The 22,746-nt window shown below is 31.6% G+C and overlaps 2 long non-coding RNA genes across 2 annotated transcripts; one reads left to right on the top strand and one right to left on the bottom strand.

The window, feature by feature from the left end:
• Window positions 1-5,562: 5,562 nt before the first annotated feature.
• On the bottom strand, window positions 5,563-19,507 carry LOC134686210 (uncharacterized). Its single transcript, XR_010101562.1, has 3 exons — window positions 19,451-19,507; window positions 17,148-17,192; window positions 5,563-5,952 (listed from the first exon to the last, which is right to left on the bottom strand). It is a non-coding gene; the product is annotated as an uncharacterized LOC134686210 (long non-coding RNA).
• On the top strand, window positions 7,607-9,738 carry LOC134686126 (uncharacterized). Its single transcript, XR_010101547.1, has 2 exons — window positions 7,607-7,801; window positions 9,525-9,738. It is a non-coding gene; the product is annotated as an uncharacterized LOC134686126 (long non-coding RNA).
• Window positions 19,508-22,746: the final 3,239 nt, after the last annotated feature.

Here is a 22,746-nt window from a genome sequence, read left to right as displayed (position 1 = left end):
GTTTTTAATTTTCCTAGGAGTCTGTGTTTGTTGTATTTTTGTTAGATTTTTTAGGGTCCTTCGAGAAAAGTACCCATCAAAGCTTTTTTTAATCAAAACAAAATAGTCAAATAAGTCTTCTGATATCGAACAAACTATACACGACGGCTGCCACCTGAAACAAGGGCCTGTGTTCACTTCCAGACTGCTATTGGCGATTTCCAAATCAAATGTATCACAAGATGTAACAAAATGGATCTTAATATAAATTAAATACTAAACAGAATTTTTTTTTTAACTTGTGGCCACGATGTTATGCCACAAACATACGGTGTCAATATTTTTCTAGTACACCAGATCCGGATTTCGACAATAAATGTCTCTTCAGTGATGTTAGGGATCGAAACGATATAAGGCAATATAAAAAGTACCCTCATTTTTAGATAGACTCTTGAATTTTAAGAGTCAATATAGGATGAACGGATCATATAAACCGGAGGGAAAATATGATACAATCCCAAACGAAAAAATATAAATAAGTCTAAATTGAAAACTACGTTCAAACCTATGACTGCGTTGGATAAAAACCGCATTTTTTATACGTGTGCATGTAAAACAAATTTCGTTGTAGAAGGGTATAAAACCGCACACACAACATTTTCCAAAAGACCAAAAAAGTGAAAATGGATATTGAAACAAAACGCATTTGACTAACAGGTCGAACAACTGATGTTCTTTAACCCTGCTGACAATAGTAAAGGGCTCTGGTTTTCTTTTCTATTTTCTTGATAGAGACTTCCTACTTGCAAGGATGCTGTGGGACCAAGGGTTTCAAATGGTTGGATGTATAACTATGGTAACGTGACCGAGGAGAGGAACAACACCGACACAGAAGGACGGACATAGTCATCTATGACACGACAATATATATCCAGTGGTTAATCTCTGTAACTAAATAATACGGTATATATTTACCAGTTTATTCACAAATGTACATTACTTCGGACTTCTTGACAAAGTAAGCTAAACAGTTTAAACATATAATCTTTAAATACAAATCCTCCAGAATCTAACTTATTCAAGACTTCAAGGAATACATATCCTTACAGTATCACAGCTGATACTCTATCTGCTAGTATCTTGACCAACTGAGTTTAACTACTTTTTCTGTAGACGAAACAAATAGGCACACCTAGTTTTATTACCCTACACCCTAAGACATCGCTTCTTGTCTTAATTACATCTGACAGTTAAACTTTAATTGCAGATAATAAAACTAGCTGTTTGTCAAATTAACCTTGCATCATTAATTTTCTCTGTACAGAAATATACAGATACAAAACATTAAAATATTACATTATGAAGGTTTAACGGACCCTTTGCCTTGTTTTAGTTCGTGCTTGTTTTCAACAAACTTTATAGAATGGCTCAGTCATTATTTATTTAAAAAGTGTAAAGTGCGATCTTTTTTTGGCTTTCGTATGAGCGGGGAATCATGATAGATTAATGATTTAAAAGGAGTTTTGAGTTTTGAGTTTTGAATTTTGAATTTTGAATTTTTGATTTTTGATTTTTGAAGTTTTGTTATAATGATCCTTCCCGGCTTTCGTAGATAGCAACCACTAAATTACTAAATGGAACAGCACCATGCAACTGGAATTATCGTTGCTTCACGTTTAATTGATTTTTTTTTCAAGTAAAATTATCAATTCCAACAGCTATATTTGCTGTCATATAAAAACATTCTTTTTGTGTTTTTTTGCTGTTAAAGAATTTTCATTACAAAATTGTGAGATTTCGTTGTGTTTATGACTTTATTTTCCCAGTACACACCGACACAAATATAGTATCAATCAAACTAGTTTAAACATGTTTAATATTTTATTATTATAAAAACTAAGATGATCTTTACAAACAAAAACCACGATATAAACACAATTAAAATTCAAAACAGCAATGCGAAATATGTCTATAGATATTAATAAAACATACATTACATATTCTATTCTGAGCACTCTTGTCAAACTGATTATCAGAGGAATCAATGTGTTTTTGCTACTTTATAGGTTGCGAAAGTTAACAACTAACATTCTACAAATCATAACCCTTCGAAACAAAAACTCTGAACCATACAAACACCACTGTGTGTCATTTGATGTGTTCTGGAAGGATAAGCATATTCTGCTTCACGTGTGGCATTTGTCGTGCTGTTTGATAGTAAAAAGATTAAAATATTTACAAACAGTTCATGTCTTATACTGTCTCATCACCCTCTTAACTCTCTAATTATTAAATATACATACATAAAACACCATGTGGACTGCTGTACCCTTATTGTTTACATTAATAACTTATATATATCTTTTTTGTTGGTCAAACAATGTTGTCCATATAATAAAGAAAAATAATGAGACTGACTGTCATACAAGTCAGTGATTAAGTAAGCTTAAACACCAGCTGGTTTAACCGACCATGTTTTTTCGTAAGGAAATGCTTGTACCATGTCAGGAATATGGTAGTTATTTTCATTGACGTGTTTGAGCTTATTATTTTGCTATGTTATACATGTTATAAGAGACTTATCATTTTGAAATTTCCTTTGAATTGGTTCTTTTTCCATATTTTATTTTTAATTTGTATTAAATATACTGTAACATGTGTAAAACATTAGCATATCAAAGAATAAATTTATTTTATGTTTAAACTGCACTATTATGAATTTATATTAAAACAGAACAAACTATTAAGGACTAAATAAATTTTTTTTTTTCAGTATCTATAATTTATCAAATATAAAACATCAAATTCATCCTATTTTTTCCTAAGATACTTTTTTCCTTAGAACAAAAAAAAAAAGGAGAGGTATGACATTGCGTCAGAAAAAAAAATGCAATCCATATAATTTAAAAAAAATATAGACAATAAACACATAAAAGTAACAAATTGAAAACCTTCTTCGCTATGTCACATAAGCGTTCAATAAGACAAAAAAAACTTACATACATTAACCTCAAATGACATTATGTTTTATGTGAAAATAACATGAACACTTGTAAGTTAATTCAGATTCAAATAATTCATACAGTTTTCAAAATCGATGGTATTTTTCATTAATGGTGGTAAATCATTTTGAAATTTAGATGTTATCTGAATAACTGTGTTATCAAATTCAGGTTAATATCTCGTGAAACCTTCATATCAATTTCCCCTTAATTTCACATGATTTTCATATCATAAGACTCAAGTTAAAGCTAGCATGAAATCAGGTCACCGTATTTTAATGTGAAATTTGAGTGAAAACTATATGAGTAAAATATCTCTGTTTTAGTGAGTTGAGAACCGATCATCACATGTATTACATATGTATTAAGAGATGTTGGGACTGATCCCAACATATTTTAAGATAGTTTAGAACCAATCCTCACATGTACTAAGAGTTGTTAGAACTGATACCCACAGATTTTAAGAGAGTATAGAACTGATGCGCAAATATGTTGAGAGAATTTAGAACTGATCATTACAGGTCTTATAAAAGAGATTTTAAAACTGATCGCACAGAGTTTAAGACAGTTTATAACTTATCCTCACAGGTCTTTAGAGATGTAAGACCTGATCCGCACAGATTTTTTTTTTCTTTTCGAAAAAGTCACACAGATCCTGACATATGCATGCATTACGAAAAATCAGAACTGATGCAAACAGTTTGAAAAGAGTTTTTAACTGATCTGCGATGCTATTAAGACATTGAAGAACTGATCCAAATTGTTTTCTACAAACTTATTATTTGTCGTGTTACCATATTGATCATCATTTTTTTTCTTTTCGACAGATTAACCATTATTACAAATGTTTGAACGACAACCATTGATTTGTTAATACACACAACTACAACACGAACTTATTTTGGATTATCTTTAGCAAAAGTAATTGAAAAATGCATAAACACCTGACTACTGAAATCAATTCCAACATGATGTACAATAGAATATTTATAATTGTGAAGTGTAGCGGAACAACAGAACAACTGCAATTAACATTAAAGATAGAATAACCATACATTGTCTCGAAATATCAATGTTATTTGTACAAGGCTTAGAAACAGGAAGAAAGCAAGGTTGTGCCGAGCATTTCTACCTGTTTCGAGCGGAGTACAAATAACAGATTGATATTTAGAGACAATGTGTGGTTATTTTTCATATACTGTAACTCTTATAACTGTTCAATATGAAGTATTTAGGGTAAAAAGTATCATTCTTTAATTCTAAGCGGACAACGTAAAATTGCCGCGAACCTGTATGTTTTATTGATGTCATAAATGAAACTGTACGACAAAGCATTGTCAACGTCATAAACAAGGGGATATACGACCAGTGACTGTTTATCACATATAAATATACAGTCAATGCAATTTGACTGTTCAAATAGCACAGCTGCAGTATATATCTCTTTTCACACTTGTTACACAGCTACAATATCATGAATACTTAAACATAATATGATGTCTTCACACAGTTGTTAAATACTGTTAATCTATAAAATAGAGAAGACGTTACTAAGTTATAAAACTTGTGTCTGATTCTTTTGTCATTTTGAACAATAAAATATGTTTAAACTATAAAAAAGATACCGGTGTCTGTTCTTTGGTCAGATTGTTGTCTATTTGATATTTACCCCATTTCCATTCCCAATTATAGTATAATATATATTTTTTTATGATTAGTTGTTTAATCTTAGAAGCCTCCTGAACTCCTTTCTTATTTCTGGTATTCTCCATGCATATAGAAAAGGATTTGAAAATAAATAAATCTGAAATGGAATAAACAGTAAAAGACGAGTCTGCATTGACAAAGGGAAATTCGATAAAATTTCTAACCAGAACGAGGCAACAAAAGGTCCAGTTAATATAAAGGTCTGGAAAGCAATTATGACAGTTGTAAAAAATGCTCGTATCTCCCATGACTTTTTCATTTGTATGTTGACATCTATTGAATGACCTAGATTATTTGCTGTTGTACATATGTTGGTATCAACCATTCCTTTATTCTGATTCTCTTTACGTACATAGTTATCTTTATTTAGTGATTCTTTGTTCTTAGAGCTTGAGTTATCACAGTGGTCATCTTGATTCCTTATTTTCTCACTCGATCCTCCTTTTTCTGAATGATCTTTTGTAGCTTCGTTATTCAAATTAGATAGCTGAATTTCTATCTCTATTGGGGTAACTACTGCCATACTATGTTTCCTTCTAATGTCACCAGAAATATTTTTCGATGAAGTAGCGGGACTATGTCCTGTTGTAAACATAGGGGGTTTCACATTGCTAGGATTATTTATCGTCCCACTCATGACGTGCTTCGGAGCAACTCTGCGTGCGGAATGAAATTTCAATAACCGAAAACTAGTGGTCAGTGACATTACTAATAAAAGAAAGATAATTACAATTACTGGTAAAAGATTCACAATTACAAACATATAAAAATTATCCCCATATATTAATGGAGGTCTACATATTTGCATGAATTCGACACGAGGTGTCAGTAATGTCCCACACAACGAAATTATGAACACACAACATATAGCTCCTCCAATGTATGTATATTTGTTCCTATCAAATTTTTTACTAGTTCCGAAGTTAAACGATCTAACCACTAAAAATCTCTGTAAACAAAGCAGAAATATCAAACAATAATTTGATAGCAAGCCAAATGCAATAAGAAATATCTGCAGAAGACATGATCCAACGTGTTCATGTTTCATTATAGATCCTGACGAAAATATTGCTGACGAAATCCCCAAAGTACTGTCGCTGAAAAACAAAGCCAATATTGTAAGATGGTAGAAAGTTTTCTTCAGAGCCTTAAAACAAACAATGATATATGTGAAGTCAACTAAAATTGTCACTGATGCTAATGACGTTAGTAGAACTGCAACTGCATAATCAACCTGTGCCGCCTGTGCCATGGTATCAGTATCCTGAAATATTGAAAGAAATACACTTAAATACAAGCTTAAGCTGTATATATTTCCCCAATTTGTTTTCTATGCAAGTGTTTGAAGTATAATCACTGTGTCTAAACTACACCGGCAAAATTTGCTCGGACTCGATGGTATCTAACATCCGGCACAATGACGGAACACCAATAGAAAAAAGAAAGGTAGGTTTCTCCTTATTTTTAAATTTTTTTTTATGATATCGAAAAATATATATACATATACAACTATTTTCTATTGTGAGATGCAATATTTTCTACAACCGTTCTATATTAACGGAGAAATAAGTCAAAATGCATGTCAAAATGACGAATTGAGTGAACCTTACCTCGAAATTGTTTAATTTCTCGTTAAATAGTTTACATTGTACAGAAAGAAAGGTAAGGGAAGATAGATATTGACACGGAAATTGCAAATTTATTTATTATGAGCATCTCAATAATTTTCTCTCTGTGTATGGAACAAAAGAAATGGGTCATGTCAAAATTGAACTGGCCGGTTTCGTCAATGTATACAACCTGGTTTCGTCATAAATTTCAAAATGCATAACCCGGTTTGGTCAAATAAAAAAAATCATAATCGCATTACATTATAATTGATAATTTAACTTCAGCGTTCAAAAGGAGTTTTGTGGGTCGTTCGAAAACAAGTTCGTTCACCGAACAGCGGCTTATTATTTATATCAGTCTCAGATTCAAATAAATAATAAGCAAATTCCTACTCTTATAGAACACGAATATTTTAATTTAACTTTGAATTCCGAAATTTTTTAACAACATATTGAGATTAAAGCTCTCTAAATATGCGTTTTCTATATGAGTTATGAGAAAATATGTTAAACATGTTTAAACTTGAAATTAAAGCTTACGGTTTTAAAAATCGAAAACACAATTGATATGTGATTTTCTCGCACAAAAGAATGAACACCTTTATTAGTAATCTAATCATTCAATGTATGTAATCTTTATACAGGAATCAATATATTTTTGGCAACCAAAGGTGGGGTCGGGGCGTGCAACCCATACATCATCTAGATTCGCCACTTATCTTATAAAGTATATACCGAATTAAAAAATTGTAAGAAATGAGAAAACATGGACACCCGGGAAATCGGATTATGTGAGTTGGATTATTTTTATTATAATTAATGCCGAATATCAAGTTTTTTTTTTATCGATTTCTAAACATTTTTTTCAAATATATATAAAAGTTATATAGGAAAATGTGAAGGCAGACAAATATACAAATAAATCGACTTGGCCGATATCCTACAGTGGGAAAGCCACGGATCGATTCTGCGCCTCCTTCCATATGACGTAAAGGCCAGAAAATCAAGGGCGACAATTGCGATTTTTCATAGAGGGCGACAGTATCGCGCCATCGCGGCAATTTGTTTACATCGTGTACGTGTGATTTTTCGAGAAATTTATCATTAAAGACAATTAAACTTGTGTCATTTCATCATCAATTAGTTATATAGGTAAGTTTTACAGGTGACCATGCTATTTTTTCTTCTTAGAAGATTTTATTTTACAAGAAACGAACATCTGAAAGTGGCAAGTGACGTTGTTGATTTGGGAGATAAAAATATGGCGGGTGTTTTCCCCTTCTGAAAATAACTGACACATTTGCATCCTATTGGCTATTTAAATACAAAATGACCAAAAATAGTATCTATGATGATAGGAGTCCCTAAATATTTGCATAAATACCCATCACTCCGTGTCAAATTGTAACTGAGGCTGCGAAAAGGAAGCACACAAATCGACGCCATTTTTCAACAGATTAAGGTTTCTGAGCTCACGAAATCCTAGTATTATTACTTTTAATGGTTAGTAGAAAGATATTAATACTATCCATAACATAATTTATTGATCTGATCGGGTTATGGCTACATGTTTGCCTCTTTTCGATTCTTAAATCCAGTAAATTTCCGTAGACCACATGTAAATATACGCCCCTTTTCCAGCGTGAGACTTCAATTTGAATAAAACTTCAATTTTGGCAGGTCAATGTTAGCATTTAAATTTTAATTAAAGTTTTGCAGTTGTGTAATGCATATGTGCTGATTTGTTTGGTTGTCTCGAATAGTAAAAAGGTAAATATTTTTATTTTTGAACCCATAAAGTGTGACAAAAAACACAAAAAAACAAACAAAATAAAAATATATGAAAAAATAACTACCCCAGGACAAAGGGGGGTTCCAACTATATGTCCTCATTCAAATGCATTGATCGTCCCCAAAAAGGGAGATTCCAATCCCTGGAACCCTATCCCTGGATCTGCCACTGGGAACTATGATTTATATTAAACTTATAAAGAATTAGAGAATTATTACTATAGGAACAAGAATAGAGAAAATTTACCATAAAATAAGTAAAAAATAGAGCAAATGACATGCTAGTCCAAATTATTATGAAGTCTGACAAGACTACTTTTTTTTCTGGGACGACTTCCTATGCATCCCAGAAAAAAATCTTAATATTCTTAGCAGCAAGCCTTAGGTCTGGTCATAATCATTTTGATCGAACTACTGTAAATTCAGAAATTATTGCGTGCACTTATCATTGCGATTTTGTCATCTTAAACTTGAATGCAATTTTAATTTTTACGATTTTGAGAAAAGTCATGCTTAATTCAGTTAAAATATTACAAAATGCAAGTTTTAATTATTGCGTTTACAACTCTGTCGCATTTTTCGCAATAAAAAAAACCTCGCAATAATTTCTGAATTTACAGTATTGATGTGCTAATTTATATATTGAGGAAAGAGAAATTATGGACAAAAAGTATAAAAAGAATAGAGACCAATGAACTAAAAGATTAAATGTTAAAGAAATGCAGAACACCCCATCCAGACCCTTGTCTATGTGAACAACAGTACTATTATTTTTGCTGAATAGTGCATATGGGCATGTGAAATATCTTTTAAAGATTTCAGGTATATGAAATATTCACCAGTAGGAAAGTATAAATTCAATTACGTGATTTATTGTTGAATTTTATTGCCACCTTCAGTATTGGCTTAATTGGTGTTGTGGCAAGGTTTTATTGGCGTTGGATACATTTATTATCAATTACTGGAATGAAGAATTAAAGATATGAATGATTGAATGAAAAGTTATCTTTTAAATAACAGATACCTGTAAAATAATTTAATGTCGTTATACTTTATTAAAACATTATTTATATCTTTTAAAAAGGTTGATATGTTATAATGGTGATGAATTTTAAATACTAAGTAAATGAATTTATAAGTAGAAAATTTTTCCAAACATCTGTTGGTGTGTATAAGTATTACCTTATCTAGAGAACCTTTTTCGGGATGTCTGGATTGCAATTTGGGTAATTTTATAGCTCAGGATTTCGAGATTGATCCTTCAGATTCCAGTATTTCCTTTCAACATTTTTTTTTAATTGGGACCTCAGAAGATCATGTTTTTGTGAGTAGACAATTAAAATATATTATAATTTACCGATCATATAGCAAATCTAGAGAAGTTTGAAATTATATTCATTTGATAATATCATCTGCATAAATTATATATTTTCAGATAACAATAGGAATAAGAAGAGCAGGATTTCTATATTGAGGATTTACATGTATGGGACAGAGGACTATTTGACTTGATTTTACTTTAAAAAAACTTTTTAATTTTAACAATAGTTCTCCTTAAATGATTAAAATACTTTATACATATTTTTCATTTTAACATTATTTTTATGACTTTGTATTTATTCATCATTTAATAAACTTTTATTTCTAAACATTTTTATATTTTCAAATATACATACAATGTGAAACACTCCACCATGTTATATTGATAACGTGGGGTAAATGTACATGAGGCACTATACTGTTGCAATACAATATTACTTAATGTCATTGAAAAACCTGAGATTCATTGATGCAAAGCTAGCATATTCATAGGGCCCCCCTTTCATAGGAAAAAATTGGTTGATTAAATAGGGAATCACTGGAGGGGGTCCCTCCTAAGTTAGTCAGCAGCAGCAACCCCTTACCCCCCTCCACCCCCCAAAAAAAAATAATAGAAAAAGTTCTGGATCGGTCACTGGTATCAGAAATATACATGTATGTACTGTAGTATTTGAGACATAAGAAAAAAAAAGATATAAAAAGTCAAAATGATGGTCTTTTATTCTTTATAAGGTTTGAATGACTTAAATGGAAAGTTTCTAGAATTGTTCACTTCTTCTAGACATAGTGAGGTCTCTCAAGCAGCCTATCATGACATGACTTTTCACTGTTTTGCTTCCATGTAGATTTCAAAGTGTGGTAACCCCTGCACCTAAATAAATCATTTTCAGTAGATACATATCTCTTTTTTCAGACTTTTTGATGAAAAGTTTAAACTAATATACAAATTAGAGAAAAAGAAAACTGATCAACTTGAACCCACAACATATAATTGATCTCATGTGCTCTGGAAGAATAAGCAGATCCTGCTCCTTGTGTAGTATTATGAATGAGATGTCTATGTTCCCTTTTCCTAGATAAGTTCTTTGTGTAATCATACGTTTTTTGATTGAGTTAAGTCTGCTAATTGATATTTTATCGTATGTTTTTATATGTTGTGATGTTATGCTATTGTTTCAGAAAAAGGGAGAAGGTTTGGGCCCATTAAAACGTTTAATCCCGCTGCAAATGTTTGCACCTGTCCTAAGTCAGGAATCTGATGTACAGTAGTTGTCGTTTGTTTATGAAATATATACGTGTTTCTCGTTTCTCGTTTTGTTTATATAGATCAGACCGTTGGTTTTCCCGTTTGAATGGTTTTACACTAGTAATTTTGGGGCCCTTTATAGCTTGTTGTTCGGTGTGAGCCAAGGCTCCGTGTTGAAGGCCGTACTTTAACCTATAATGGTTTAATTTTTAAATTGTTATTTGGATGGAGAGTTGTCTCATTGGCACTCACACCACATCTTCCTATATCTAGTAAACACATGATTTGGCAAATTATTGCAATTGTGTGCTTTTAGAATGGAGTAAAATGTGTGAAAAGGTATTCTATTGCAGAAAAATCAGCACACAGATATAGGAATGGTATGATTCTTAATAAAGAATAGATCCTGTGTCCAAGATTTGGTTTTCTTGTAAACTGGTGTAAAATAAAAATATGGGTCAATCAGTTATATCAATGAAACAAAACAGGATCACCAAAATCAGAGTGAGACATTCATATACCAGACCTTGGAAGTGATATAGCATTTTGTTAATGCTTTAAATGGTCATATACATGTAGCTCTAACATGTATTAAGAATTTGATGTACTAGGCATAGGGCATTCCTATTGAATGTTAATCTCAAGTTCTCAAGAGTTAAATATGACCCAGGGCCCAGAAACACTCAAACATGAATAGTTAGTCACAGTGTACATCAGGTTGCTTGATAAGCATGATAAGGACAGACATTTATAAACATGTGTGAGTGTTTAGGCAGGCAATTCTTGTTGATTGGTACATGTACTTTTTAAAATTGACAAGTTGAAACATTTCAGATTTATAATAATTTACAGAATCAAAGAATGACTGTAACCATTACCCTAAAAATTGGCTTAAAACAAAGACTAGCTGAGTGCTTACACTTTGCACTTTTGCATGCTTATTCAGACAACAACTTTTGACTAACTGAATTTTTTTTGTTGAAAAAAAGGGGGGGGGTAGGTCTACTTCCAGACAATGGAAGTTATTTAAATGGACAAATTCGTTCATAGATTAAATCAGTTTCAATGTAATACATAAATCTCGCCCATAAATCTGTTATACATCAGCAGCATAACTAAATAACTACAGAAAATGTGATACGAGGAGTTTGAGCAAATTGTAAACATCAACAAATGACGTTGTAAAGCCTTCAACCACTCAACGTTTTAAGAAAAATATATTTAAAATCCTGAAAACATCATCACCCTTCGTTGTCTCAATCAATTTTGTGCTTAAAATCTGTAAAATATGACATAATTTGCTTGATTTTGCACCGAAATAACTCCCAAAACGGCTGAAAAATGTTGAATTTTGACCTCCGGTTGAAGTATTTATTATGTAAACAAGACTCGGAGTGACGGGGAATCCTGTACATAGTCATGTGCCCATATGTTTCTAGGTCACATTTATTTATATCTCGACCAATGAAAAGCTTTAGGATGCATTTGTGTCAGTTGTTTGTAGTCGTGGGGATTACCCGCGGTTTTTTGGAAATCAACGGAGGTAGTCTTTTGGATTATCATATTTCAGTAACGGAGCACTTATTTGAATACCGAATTTGGCAGTCGTGTGACAAAATCTAGTCTAAAGAAAAATTAAACTCAAATACTGATGGATGATAAGTTGTTTTAATAGATTTATTGTCTGAAGCACAGGCTACGTTTTTGTTTACACGCTGGTTACAGCGCCACCTCAAAATTTTTAGATTATGTCCCCTTTCCCGCGGGACTACCGGAAGTAGCTCTTCAATGTCACTGGCTTTCCCACTGCTAATAAAACTTATTGACCTTTTATTACGATTTTTTTTTCATTTCTTTGCGTTTTTACACGCCCGTCCCAATTTTGACAGGACGTATTATTGTATACACCCGTCTGTCCGTCCGTCCTTCCATCCGCCCGTTTCTCCATCTTTCAGTCATTCGGTCCGTCCGTCCGTCCGTCTATCTATCCGTCTGTTCAGAATAAACATGTCGCACCGTAACTTCAGGACAGCTTATCTTATTTTCTTAAAATTTAACATAGTTATTTCTTATAATGGTCAAACGATCTGTAAACATTATAGTGAAAATCAAATTAAATCTTTTTGAGTTACAGAAAATGTAAGTGAAACAGGAATGTGTTTTTTTTTAACATGTCCCGCCATATCTCAAAAACGAAGTATTATAACTGCATCAAACTTTATGCACTTCTTAGTTAAAAGGCAAGCCAAAAGTTTAGATTGAAAATGGCAGGATAACAAGTTATGTAAAAAGGGAATAAACTACTACTTAAAAAAGGACAGAATAAAGTGAAAAATATAAAAAAGCAGGACAGAGATAAAAACTGAAAACAAATGCAGGACAATATCCCCCCTAGCCCCCTTTTTCATTCTTACAATAAATTAGTAGCTTCCTAAGAGTTATCTATAAATATAACTGAGGCATAAAAAATAACAATAACAGATCGTTTATCCTCTATGATGTTTTTTCTAGTATGATTAGACCTGCTAGATCTGCTAGATCTGTATCGAAAGCCTTCGTTACATACTTGGCAATGATATTGGGCTACACCTTTCTTGTGCTTTCCTGTCACATGGTCAGTTAGTAGATCTTTCCGGTCAAATCTTTTAGGGCACATTGAACACTGGAAACGTTTAGCATTAAGAGTGTTACACACTTTACTTTAAACATATTTTATTTCAAAAAATCATGTACATGGCATACACATATAAATACAGTGATAACATATTATAAAAGGATTCGGAAACAAGGTTTCCCTTATATTAATCCGTCTCCCTTAGCTGGCCCTTAATAAATATGTATACTAGTTCAGTACTAGTGATAGTGGACTTCATAGTAAACTGCGAATACATGTATATTTATTATATTTAAGGGATAATTTTAACTATGATACAAGTTTTGGCACAAATCGCGAATTTACTATACAGGCTCTGTCATAAGTGGAGTTAAGGTTTATTCATCAGTTTTTTTATTATTTGTACTTTTGTTGTACTGTTTGTGTCAGCGACAGCACTTTGACTCAGTCTATTCCCGAGTCACACGCTTGTAATTCCATGGTTGTCTTTGGTTGCTTTATACCATATGCGACTTGAACATATAATAGGCAGGTAGTTTTCTTGTTTGAATTGTTTTACATTCATAATTTAGGGCCCTGTTATAGATTGCTTTCATGCAGTTTGTGTGTTTTTCTCATTGTTTAAGGCATACGCTGACCTAAACTTGATTAATTCAACATCATTTTTGTGTCTTAAAGAAAGTTGTCTCAGTGTCAATGTGTATGGGATAAGTGGTCACCGTCACTTCTTCTAAATAAGACCTAGATATAAATGACGGTCATGTTTTGCAAACCAACTTTTATTCACATTGAAAATACAAAACTGTCAGATATTGTTTTCAAAAGTTATCTTCAAGTTTCAATTGAATTCGAACTGTAAAAAAAATGAATTTGAACTGTGAAAATAATGTGAAAAACATGCCTAGGAAAATAAATGTGCTTACCATCCTGGTACTTTTGATAACTATTACCAGAAACAAAATAATAAGATACCAGTGTTTGCTATTGAGTCGTTATATTCCATTTAAAATTAGTTTGAAGTTAAGTGAAATAAGGGATACGCCTTTCATTAGGAAAATGTGTATTATCATAATTAACTATGTCCAAAGGTGCCCGTTTAAAATATATTTTAACACGCCAAGTTTACTTTACAATAAATATATATTTAAATTCTCGAAAGACAATGTTCAGATCCGTGCCAAAGTTGCTTTTCATAAATTGTTTGTGAAAAATTAAAAAAAAACAACCGGGTGATATATATAGACGAAACCGGGTGATTGTGTAATAACAACATTGACGAAACCGGTTTATTTTAATTTGACATGACCCTTTTCTTTCGTTCCATACACAGAGATAAAATTATTGAGATGCTTATACTAAATAAATTTGCAATCTCCGTGTCAATATTTCTTCCCGTACCTTTCTTTCTGTACAATGTAAACTATTTAACGAGAAATTAAACAATTTCGAGGCAAGGTTCACTCAATTCGTCATTTTGGCATGCATTTTGACTTATTTCTTCGTTAATATAGAACGGTTGTAGAAAATATTGCATCTCACAATAGAAAATAGTTGTATATGTATATATATTCTTCGATATCATAAAAAAAATAAAAAAAATAAGGAGAAACCTACCTTTCTTTTGTCTATTGGTGTTCCGTCATTGTGCCGGATGTTAGATACCATCGAGTCCGAGCAAATTTTGCCGGTGTTGTTTAGACACAGTGCTAATGTTATGTATAAAAGAATTCTATCAAAATATAACTAGTTAATTTTCTGGTATTCATTACCACGAGTCAATTTACACCTTATTTAGGATATGTTGTGTGAACAATGATTTGACTTCGAAGTTTGACTGTATCTTCATTTGATTTCTCATTGAAAACGGGATATAACTGATTCTTTAATATGGATGTTTTTTTTATAGGGCGAGTACGTTGTGATACGATTCATAAAAATTCAACAATCATCTGAATACACATATTTTATAGGTAATTACTGTTATACCGTAATATTATTATTATCATCGGTACTAGCATTGAGTTTTCATTCAATAAATTGATACATAACCAAATATTGATCCTTATACAATTGTTCATCAATATTATCTTACAATCTTTCGATCTATGTTTAATAGCTTGACCATGCACACGACCATCTTTGACGTTGAAATAGTCGACGTTTTATTTTCCATTACTATAAGTAGTCTCACATCCATTTGCCTTTTTTTTTCATCAAATATAATTTTTCTGCACTTTACTGATGTTTCAAGCTATGCAACATTTTGCTTAATTGATCTAATAACAATAAAAGTTCTTAAGAAATAATTTAACTTTGGATGTATTGCGTCTTCTGATTAGCTAACGTCGTGTTGTTCATTAGCGCATAGACATAGTTTTGTTATTTGACCATTACGTCATCAACGTTTGAGACATATATGACACACATTTGTATTTACAACCTGATACTTCACGATTATCTGTAGGTAAAATCTTAAATTTACAAACGCTCGGAAAAACTCATGTTTTATATTAAAAAATTGAGCGAGTTGGTACCATTCATCAACAGTAGTCGTTGTATTATATGACAATTAAACTTCTGTATGCTAATCGTCTTAAATCATACGAAATCTTTTATGATAAAACAAAATGTTATTTTCGGGAGCGGTTTATTTTTTATTTATCTCAATTTTTCATATTTTCAAACAAAAACAAAATTATCTTGGCAGAATGGCGAGGTCAATGTTCTGTACAAGGAAATATACCTTAGACATGCATTTAAAGTATATGGCCACATAAATTTAAATAATAATATATCACTCAAATAAAGGTGGCAACATAATCTCAAATTAACAGTAGAAATTATAAAAGAGGGACGAAAGATACAGTCAAAATAATATAAAATTATGGTATCTCAATGTGCATAATTGAGATGAGATCATAAATATCGAGTTTTTATATGATGTTACATAGACTTGTTTTGCGCAACTTAACGATGCATTTGCCAAATAATACCTCCCAATATTACAAATTTAGCCTTTTTTTATAATAAAAATAAGTTGTCCTGGAACAAAGTTCTATACCTTTTTTTTTTTCATTATTTCAATCATTTAAAAAATCTCTTCAATGAATTTGACGTGTGCATCAAATTTGCTAACTTTTATTACACAAACTCGACCGTTCATTTGCAGTTATTTAAAAGCATAAATTATATCAAACCCCAGATCGACTCTTAGCAGTCACCGGTGTGTTTTTGTTAATGAGTGTATGATGTTACAACTCTTCGTTCAAGACTGTATTTATCACTAATTGTTTTTTTAGGAACTGGTTAAAACACTACAGAATATGATTTTTCATTCTTTGTATTTTTCACCTAACAAATAAAAATAAATGAAAGTATCTTACCTCCTATACATTTCTAAGAATATGATTGGTTAAAAGCAACCGCGTGAATACCTTGTTTATTCAATATGAAGTTATAAGGTAGAAGTTTATTACAATACACGGTTATTATGGCTGTTTCCTTGCTTTCTAAAAACCACACGATATTGAGGAAAACTATGAAAGGTTTTAACAAATGAAGGCATTGATGATAAACGATTTAAATACATTGTTGTCATTGGCAATTAGTTGTGTAAAGACCAATAGAAGTCTATCCTATTATTGAATCCTTGATCACTTTGATAGGCCAATTGCCCAAACAGCATATTAATAAAAAGTTGGTAAGATTAATAATACATAAAACGGTATATATTTGGTCAGTAAATTCCATATGAGGATTTGAGCTTTGCTATTTCAATATTTCTATGATCCAAACAACAAAATATATTATAAGCCATTGTAAATACATTATTTTGTGTAACGAATCATTAATTAACAAAAATGAGTGTTTCTACTTACATTCATGGTGCAGTTTTGTTACTAAGGTTTCCCTATTGATTTGTCCTGAAATTGAAAAACAATGCAAGTTAATTATACAAAATCACAAAAACAATTCTTTTTGTCAGAATATGACCGTTGCTGTTCATTCGTTTGATGTGCCATTTAATCAGGGAATTTCCGTTTTGAATTTTCTACGGAATTCAGTATGTGTGTGATTTTACTTTTCAATATATATCTAGTATGTTCTATTATGTGTCTGTTTGTCTTTTTCATTTTTAGCCATGTGGTTGTCAGTTTGTTTTAGATTTGTGAGTTTGACTGTCCCTTTGGTATCTTTCGTCCCTCTTCCTGCAAGAAATAGTATTAGATAAACAAATGTATGATGCTGAAATACAAGAAGTTATTTTTTTCATCAACATCATAACTTTTAATATTTCAATCGGTTTTCAGTCATTTCAAGGATCATTTGTCAATTTGTTACCAAAATGTTACTAAAATAATTGAGTTAAAGAAAAGCCTGCATTATTAGTATGACACAGCTTCAATGACATAGTAATCCTTCAGAAAAAACACAAAAAAGAGTTAATAGGATTTCCCACCAATCCCTATATTACATTGTCCGACACATAGTTCTAGTTTGGAAATGTTTACATTTAAATCAGTATGAAAGTACAGATTTGGTTGAGTATGAATCTAAAACAATTATCAAACGTACCAGGATTATAATTTAATACACCAGATGCGCGTTTCGTCTACATAAGATAGATGACGCTCAAATCAAAATAGTTATAAAGTGAACCAAGTATACAGTTGAAGAGCATTAAAATTGAATTCCTTTGGGTTTGTACATTTAAAGGGATCCACAACACCTTATGCTAATTACGTGTTTCTCGTATCTTTTTTTATCCAATTCATAAGATCATTACTTTTCTTGTTTGAATTGTTTTACCATAGGCACACTGTTGCAATTTATAGCTTGCTGTTAGATGTGAGCAAAGGCTTCTATTTATGTTTACTTTTAACACATTATGACTTTGATAGATAGTTATATCATTAATAAAGGCAACAGTAGTATACCACTGTTCAAAACTCACAAATCCATGGACAAAAAACAAAATCGGGGTAATAAACTAAAACCGAGGGAAAAGCATTAAATATAAGAGGAGAACAACGACACAACACTGAAAAAGTAACACACACAGAAACGGACCAAGCATCGGACAATATCCCACGAGAATACCAAATATAACATCCAAACCAAATGCATGAATTTGGGATAGACAAGTACCGTGACACGTCTTATCGCAATGTGAATTTACACTCAAAAATAAGAGAAAACAAACGACGCAACGTTAAAATGTAACTCACACAGAAACGATCAATATTATAACAATGACCATCTTCCTGACTTGGTACAGGACATTTTTAAAGGAAAAAATGGTGGGTTGAACCTGGTTTTGTGGCATGCCAAACTTCGCACATTAATGGCAATGTTAAATATAACATCGAAATGACAACATAATATAACAGGACTACAATACAAATGCATAGGAGAACATATTAGACAAAGAAACACATGATTAATAGATAACACAAAAAGCATCAGGTTTAAAATTCAATACGCCAAAAACGCGCCTCGTCCACACAAAACTAGACGACACAAGACGCCCAGATATAAAAGATCGAAAGTGAAATAAAAGTGCAAAGTTGTACAGCACTGAAGGTCAAAAGTTCAAAAGGGTTGTGTCAACTACGGCTATGTTTTTATGCTTGGGATAAGAACATCCTTATTATTTAGAACAATTAAAGCTATTGCAAACAGTAAATTTTATCAATTGAATATAAAAACAGATATACATAATGAAACTGAAATTAACACTTATACCTCATTTTTTTAAATGTCATAAAGATTATGACCTTCAAAGAAAATTCAAGAAGAGTAAGTCCATAAAAACTGAAAAAAAATAGAACCCTAGGGAGTTTACTTTTTGAGAATCAACTGAACGGTGAAATCACACAAAGAGTAATGAAGCTTTTCAACGATGAAAACAAGTGTTTACCTTACTGCTATATATTTAAGTAAACAATTCACGTTAATTGTGTGGTTCAAAGTTTATTGTCTTTTTTTATATTTTTATAAACAAGTCGAAGTAAATATTTTGTAAAAATAATCCATATTTTAAGAGCCAAATCTTTTTTAAATGTGGTAAACCCTTTAAAAAAACACTTCATTTTGTTTATTCCGTAACATATGTAGAATTTAACTTTCATCAGTAACGTTTCTTCTAAAAACTGTAAGCCAGTAAAGAATTGAGACTTACCGATAATTATATAATATAACTTCCTGTAACCGTGAATTAAAGTTGGTCACTGGAAAGATTTTTGTTTTATCTTTGTATGTGTGTATCAAGTATCAGGTAAAACATAATCAAAATCATTTAATATGCGGTATTAAAATTAATCTAGGATTAATTTGCTTGACGCCTTCTATGTGAGAGTGTTAACAGCATTAGATTAATAATGGATATATGTTATTGCAATGCTTCATTCACACCATATTATCTTTCTACGTGAGACTCAGTATAATTAATAATCGACTAATCAACACTTTTTGCAATGTTTATATTATATATATACGTACGTCTGAGGCAGTGACAACTCTGCAACACATTTATCCATCGGATCACCATCAATGATAACGGTGACACACGGCCACCGAAAGCTTTATTATTGTGAAGCCAAGATAGTCGTGTGGTTTAGCGGGCGGCTGCAGTGCAGGCGATTTGGTGTCACGATATCTCAGTAGCATGTGTTCGAATCCCGGCGAGGAAAGAACTAAAAATTTGCGAAAGCAAATTTACAGATCTAACATTGTTGGGTTGATGTTTAGACGAGTTATATATATATATAAATACATTCATCTATGATTATCACAAAGATGTGAAACCGGTTGGAGAAAAATGTAGAGAATTAAAGGACTTGAAGAGCATTTCGAAATTCAATTTTATTTATAAATATTGATATACACATTGCAAGTTGGTTATATGTCAATCTATATTATATTAGTTATTAACAACATCAGCCCTCATTATAGTTTTATAGTCTAATATTCCATTATACTTTCACATACACGTAGATCTATTACTTATATATGTCGTGTACATTTTATTATTTTGTACAGGTCATTACTTGTACAAAATTTTCATACAAGTAATTACTTGTATGATGCCATCATACAGGTTATTACTTTATGAATATAATTGTACAAGTAATAACCTGTACAAATTTTGTGGAGAAAAATATAATAACTTGTACAACTCACTATCTTTCGTCCTTTTTAATCTATGTTGTGTTTGCTTTTCTGTTCTTATTTTCAAGTGTTTATCAGTATTTTTTTGAAATGTTAAAAATTTGAAGATGAACGAAGGACGCAAAGTAATACTATACGCTAACGTGACACCTTGTGCAAATTTAGCTAAACAGCTAGATGCCACGTAAATACGGACTTCTGGTACAAAGTGACATGGTCATTAAAAGCAAAAATAAATTGGTACCCTCCATTCATTTATTTTCAAACATATATCATGACATCATGACAAAAAAGTGCAAACATAATATCAAACATTGGAAATATAAATCAAGCCTAATGGATTAAAAAACCTATTTATTTGCACAAGACAAGGAAGCATGGCATCTTGAATTACACAATAAGTTCATTTTTTTGCATTTACATTTGCCTGTTTTACAGACATCCCGACAGCTGCAGTGAACATGACCTTGGCCACCACTTAAAGAAAGCAATTGTACTGCTTTTCTGACGTTAACCTCTGTGTACTCTGGTATATCCAATACTGTGGATTCATTATTATCCGTTTGATAAGCCACTTCAGCTGCTCTTTTTGTCTTTAAGGTTCATGTGGACCCTATGGCTAAAAGGGTCGTATTTTCACCTCAAAATTTTCTCTTAGTACAGGCACACCTGTGCATCTGGAAAAAATTTAAGGCATAGCATGCCCTATATAAATAGATTTCAAATGCATTGTATGATTTAGAAAATTCATAACTTAACTGGATTTTGCCGTACACTTTTGTTCGTCCCTGCAGAAGATGATAAAATTAACTAACAGTTGAGTGTACCTTGATATGGTCCACTCAGGTACACAGTTTAAATAACCAATTATTGTCAGGTATCTATTCACCATCTAATGTCCATGTCAATTCAAAGTGCTTACTTTAATTTTTACCTGTGGGGAAGTTCTCAAACCTGTTTCCCAACTTAGTCTATTTTGGCACCTTCCGGAGGAATGAAAAAAAGTGCACGGCAAAATCCTGGTAAGTTTTTATTTTTCTTAAACATAAAACATACTTAAAATTCATTTATCTAGGATGCGCAGGTTTGTCTGTACTCAGAGTAAATTTTGAGGTGAAAATACGGCCATTTTAGCCATAGGGTCCACATGAACCTTAAAGGGCGCAGTACACTGAATTTGGTTAAGTGGCCCTTGTAGTGCATGATCCACTTGTATTTTCCATCTGGACATGACTGATAGTCAACAAGGTCTACTTGACATCGGGAATTAAAGTCTGTAGAAGTGATAGGACGAACAACTAATTTTGTGGTTTCAGTACGACTTTTCTTCAAAATACACTGTTCACACAACTGAAAGAAAATTCTGACAATTTCTCTGCTGATATTGGCAAATTGGTTTTTTAACTCCTTATATGTCTTGTGGATGCCTCCATGGCCAACTCCAGAATGTGCAGTTCTAATCAACGGATAAAGTTCATCTACTGTACAATAGTAAAAAATTTCGTCACCTTTGCGAATGAGTTTTTCAATGCCTGCTACACTCAAAACATCATATTGCCTCAAGAAATATCTTTGAAGAGCAGTCTTTTTGGAACTTAATTTTGCTTCCTTTACATTCCCAATAGTCTCTCTGTATCTTTCACGTGTAATTATTGAATTATTAGAAGATTTATTGTCATCACACAATTTAATTATTTCATCATGAAATTTCTTTTCTATACTGTTTTCCATCTTAACACTTTAGTTTTGACTACTTAAATGAACAGTTTTGTTCATATATTAAATGTACTCACATATTGAGAGTTTATACCTTTAGGCAAAGTAATAAATTATATGTTAAAAGGGAAACAATTTGTTGTGAACTTCAAATAGGTCAAGGTAAAACAATGATTTGTAAAAGTTATTATCTTTTTCTCCTCAAAATTTGTACAGGTTATTACTTGTACAATTATAATCATACAAGTAATAACCTGTATGATGGCATCATACAAGTAATTACTTGTATGAAAATTTTGTACAAGTAATAACCTGTACAAAATAATAACATGTACACGACATATACATATATTAATCAGAATGTTGACACTTATGTCTTTTATATGTAACAACAAATGGCGTACTTCGAATAGCCATAACAATTAAATTCCTCGTACTTTTCTATATAATTCAAACCGTCATTATATTAATATATTGTCTATCATCATTATCCAAGATTCCCATAATGAACTTATTATCCATGTTATCAACTTATCTTTATTGTATAAATAATTCATGTAACCCATTTAATCGTCGATAACATAACAGGTC

Source organism: Mytilus trossulus, chromosome 10, assembly GCF_036588685.1.
Source record: "Mytilus trossulus isolate FHL-02 chromosome 10, PNRI_Mtr1.1.1.hap1, whole genome shotgun sequence".
In the NCBI taxonomy this organism is placed as follows: domain Eukaryota; kingdom Metazoa; phylum Mollusca; class Bivalvia; order Mytilida; family Mytilidae; genus Mytilus; species Mytilus trossulus.
This window is presented reverse-complemented; position numbering and strand designations above follow the sequence as displayed.